Below are 5,650 nucleotides of genomic sequence, written 5' to 3' on the forward strand. Positions count from 1 at the left end.
TTAATTATAGCACTTTTGCTATATCCGGCTTGAAGGACCAAAATGTACTATTATATTATTGATGTACACGGATTGAGTATTTTGTAGTTACTATTTCTAAGAATTTAGGTGATAATGGATTTATATTAATAAATTATAATAATTAAATATATAAATTCATGTTCATGATTGAACATTCTGCCGGAGGTCATAACGTAATAATTCATGTTCATGATTGAACATTCTGCCGGGGGTCATAATTCATGTTCGTGATTGAACACCTATACTATCTCAATTCAAAAGAAGATGCTGCTGCACTAATAGAGCAGCGTGACGGAGATTTTAATTTCACCACTTCAATAAATAACAGCTCACCTATGTTCCATTCGTTCAACAATGAAAATTAAACATGGAACTCATATTATCAGCAACTGGAGCAACATTTTCCGGCTTACATTTTAAATGATGACACTAAGAAAAAAAAGCTTTTCCTGCATCATGGATAGGCAGTGAATTGTTCGAACTAACGAAAAATTGTGTGGTTGCAATAATTTAGATAAATCAACAATATAAGCAATTCACGGATTTTTTAGCGGAGCAAATCCGTGACAGGAAAAACACGTAATAGCTAGCTGCCCGTTATGTTTTTTTAGGCAAACGACGACATCAGCTCAAACGTATAAAGAATATATAACTAATCTTAGAGATATGGCAAGGAATTGTGAATTTAAATGTGGGTCAGAGAAATACTAAAAAAGCACTTTGAAATTAGTTCTTGTGAAAGACCTGTTGAAAGTGAGAATAAGCATATAGAGGAGCTACCAACCATTCTTCGTAGAAGCTCTAGGCAGCTTGTCCCAGTACAGCGATATGTTTCGAAACACTTTAGAGTAAAATATAATTAAAAACAAATTATATAAAAATATATACCTTGTATACAGTAGATTAGCAAATTTAAAAAGAAGAGTATTGATATATATGTAACTCACTTAAAATATAACCTAAATTATCTGTAACGTAACCTTAAATATAAATTGGAAACAACTACTATAAGAAAAATAGAAAATGACAGTCTCATACTAGCCTGCACCAAATGCACACGTGTTTTATTTAATGAATTATCGCATACATAACAGTTACATTAATATTTATAACACAAATCTAGTGTGCACAGCGTATTAGTACGTTTCCACTGCTAATTTAGTAACCTTAACTTACTAAGTAAATTTCATTAACCATACAAAGAGTTTCCGTGCTTCTTCTCTCACTTGAAAATGTACTAGCAAAATTCGACCACATTTATACCAAATATGACAAAATGTAAACATAAACAATGAAAAAATCCAAACAAACAAGAAAAAAATTTTTTAAATCATTTATTTTTTTTTATAAAATATATAATCTATATACATAAAAGAAAGTCGTGTTAGTTAGACCACTTATAACTCAAGAACGGCTGGACCGATTTTAATTAACTTTGATTTGTTGGAATCGTCTCCGCTCCGAATAGCAGAATACATTAAAAAATATTGGAAAAATCCACTAATTTTAGCAAAAATAATAAATTTGTTTCAATCTGTTGACAGTTCGACAGTTTGAATGATATTGATTTCTTTTTAAATTTTTTTTTCAAATATTTCAAATTTCAAATATAATAAATTCAAATATAATAAATAAATATGAGCTGAAAGTATTGATATGTTTGTTTTGTGCAAGTGCCAGATTCACTATCATATTGAATCATTGCAACCTGTTGAAGATGCACAACATAAATTCTTGCAAATATACTTCATGGGCAATATGATGGAACAACGTGAACGGCGTCAAGAGATCAACACAGCAATGAAAATAGCAATTCTTCAAGATCTGCAGCAACTAGTTCATGAACATCATGCATTGGTCAGGCTGATCAAGACTGCGTTGGAGCGCATGCCACATGATAACTACAAAGTTGTGATCAGAGCTGATAAATGACCAGCAGAAACACATGAACGCAAATTTAACGCTCGAACAATAGATGAAGTTGCAATCCTGATCGTTGGAGAAAACTTGAGCACACGCGATATTGTGCTTACACGTCGCGATACTGGGCAACTGCAACAAGTGTGTGAAACACACCGTTCATATGACATGTTGCAATATCCACTGATGTGGATATTGCTTCAATATAAGAAGATGATGAAGAAGATGATGGATATCACTTCAATATAAAAATGATAAACCCATTGAATAGTGGATATCAATATCATAGTTTTCAATTCAGAATACAGACATGAGTCTTACTTCAAAGATACTAATTTTACTGTTTAACATCAATAATAACTTTTATGTGCTCAAATCTTCGGCCTTACTTACAAACCCGAAAATTTGTCACAGTCATGATATACATTCGGAATTATCCGGCTGTATGATCATGCCCTCAGTACCATGTACAATGACTTGATACCGGACACAGTGTTGGCTAGTCACTGGATTTAGCACACCTAACTAAACCTAATTTCTACAACTTCTTCTCTTGATGGCAGACTTAGAAAGTGGTATAAAATGATTGATACAATAATAGATAGAATAATTAATACCATAATTGGTAAATTGAACTTCAAAATAAAACTAAACAACATATAAAACAATTAGTACCAATAATTAGCTGAATAAATTGAACTTTAAAATAAGACTAAATAACATATAAAATAATTAGTACCAATAATTAGCTGAATAAATTAACAATTAAAAATTAAAAAATAAGATAAAATAAATAAATTAACAATTAAAATAAGATAAAATAAATGAATTAACAATTAAAATAAGATAAAATAAATAAATGAACAAATAAAATAAAATAAAATAAAATAGGTAAAATAACTGAGTATATGAACAAATAAAATAAATTGTAACAAGTATATTTAATTGGTCCATAAATAAATAGTTCATAAATTAAAATATTATATGAGAACCTTATGCAACACCAACTGGTGTTAAAATCCGTCATCTGTCCACTATAGTTTCCACTGACGCGTTTCGTCTGGGAACTACCCAGACTCATCAGAGTGGTATAAGAATATAATGTGTTCGTCATATGTGTTCGTCATATGTGTTAATATTAACTAGTAATGTAAATTTTTTGTGTTTAGGTGCTTGCATTGTCACCTTTACATTCGTTTAAAACTTCTCATGACTTCACGAGATTGACCCAGGAATCCACCCAAGCCCTTCTCATCATGACAAGCCTAAACAAACGTCTTCAGGTAACAGTTATTCACTGTTCCTGGTGCAACAATGTTGCATTTATAATACTTAACCTATCAGCAGCTAACTATTGATGGATTTTTAATTTTTTAATTTTTTTAAATTTTTTATATATATATATATTATTGTTCAAATTGAGAATACATTAAATTTATTTTATTTTATTTTTATTTTTGTTTTAATTGACTCAACCATGTATATTGGCAAAAAACCTCTTTGTCTAAAACACCAAACCATCATGTCACCTTCAAAAATACTTACGTATAAAATATAAATAAAAGACAATGAAAAAATAAAGTATTGAGAAACCACCATTAAAAATTGTCAAAAATATATATATTATGGGAATAAAAATAAGATTGAGTAAAAATAACAAGACTGAGCAAAATCATTGAAAACTGTCAATATATGTTATGGGAGATATATAAACATACACACAAACACCCATCGATATATATATATATATACTTACATGTATATACACACACACAAGCCCATATACATGCATATATATACCTTCATATGTGCACAAAATATCGAGAAAAAACGCCACTTTATACATCCTTTAAATGTATAAATTGGAAGGACTTTATAAAAACTTTATAAAAACTTTATAAAAACCTTTTTGATATTCCACCATTGCCATCTTATTTGGGTTGAAAAATCAACATTCCATTATTGCTATCTCCTTTAGGTTGAAAAAACCATCCAGACGTATGTATATTGGCATTTTTTGCGAATTCTGTTACTATACCTCTGTTCCAATTTATATTATTGCAAAATCCATGTTGCATGGTCATATCGTGTATCGTGTTCATTTTCCGTTTTGTACCATGAAAGTTAATTTCCCATTAAAATTAATTGCGCATTGGTACCTGTTGGTTTCCAAACCTTAACAGAAGCTATCGGCATACAACTCACAGACACTTTCTAAAAACCTGCATCAACACATACAAAAGGATATATATATAAGAATAGATAGCGCATCCAAAGAACTTCGTATCTGTACATATACCGGCCTCCGAGACACTGCAAACCACTTCCAAGTGCTCCGCATCACCACATACATAGACCGCATGAATATATATATTGTAAGTATAATTACTTTTATTCACTTATATAAAAATATTCCACTTATAAAATTATTATTCCACTTATAAAATTATCATCAAAAAACCACTTTATTCTGCATCCGTACCTGTGTTGCGCACGTAGCACAAATTTTTTATATGTAAGAGGTTGTTGTTTCTAAATCTCTAAATCTCTTGTGAGGAGTATGTTGTTGTTATATTAACATATTATGGCCACACCCTCGACATGATCTTGCTGATACTCTAACACATTGTTCAATTATCTTGTTAGGTATGTGTTGGTATATGCCCACATTCTCTCTTTTTTTGTTACGATCTTTTTTTTTAGTTCTCTTTTGTTAATATCTCTTTTAAAATGCATAGTGATCAGTACACATGTGTGAAAATACAAACTTCTCTATTTATATATTCAACTAATAAATCTGAGTGGAGTGATGTGTGTGCATGTGTATATTTTGTTTGCAATGACCTAGTTATAATAGTGTCAGATGCTATGTGCGTATGCAAGAGAACATGCGGGAGTTGCCGTTATTTCTTTGCATTATGTATGCATTTCCAAATGTCATTATTTCACTATAATAAATAATTAGCCTGTTGTTCCTTTTTAAGAAACTTAAGAATTTGTTGCTTTCAACTTGTAATATTGTAGAAAAATATGTATAGAAGAATTATTTATGGTTATCCAATTACATTGACGCTAGTCCTACCAAAGCCATCCAATTACAGGTCTAATTAATGTTATTACTTATTGCTAAATATCCTTAACTTCTTCTTACCATTTGTTAGGCTGTTGTATTATATTATCCAATTCCAGATTCAATTAATGATATTACTTATTGCTGTTGTATTATATTATCCAATTACAGGTTCAATTAATGTTATTATTTATTGCTTAATATACTTATATAAGTTTTTTATGTTATAAACAAATTCTTTACTCTACAATAGTAAAATGGATTCCACCTCAGAGCGACAAGCTAGAGATCACCAGCGTCTCTCTTCGTCTTTGCAAGCAGGTTTGTGTATAACGTTACTATACATTCCTTTTACCTCCATTTCTTATATTAAAATAAATTAAAATTCCACCTCTAGGTGTCTACAGTCTTAACCGTCAGCCACAATCAGACGCCCCCACATGCGCCGAGCCTAAAACACATACACACAGCGAGGCTTCTTAGTACTCTGAATCATGTCTTAAATGTGCGCTAGCAAACTGAAATCGTTTTTCAATTTTTTAAACAGATAACAACGGTGTATTACGTGGAACTTTCGAAGAATAAATGTTTTGTAATAGCACTTTTCTTATTGCCTTGTGACTAACAACAATATTAAAT

This window comes from Teleopsis dalmanni, chromosome 1 (genome assembly GCF_002237135.1).
Source record: "Teleopsis dalmanni isolate 2A chromosome 1, ASM223713v2, whole genome shotgun sequence".
Lineage (NCBI taxonomy): Eukaryota > Metazoa > Arthropoda > Insecta > Diptera > Diopsidae > Teleopsis > Teleopsis dalmanni.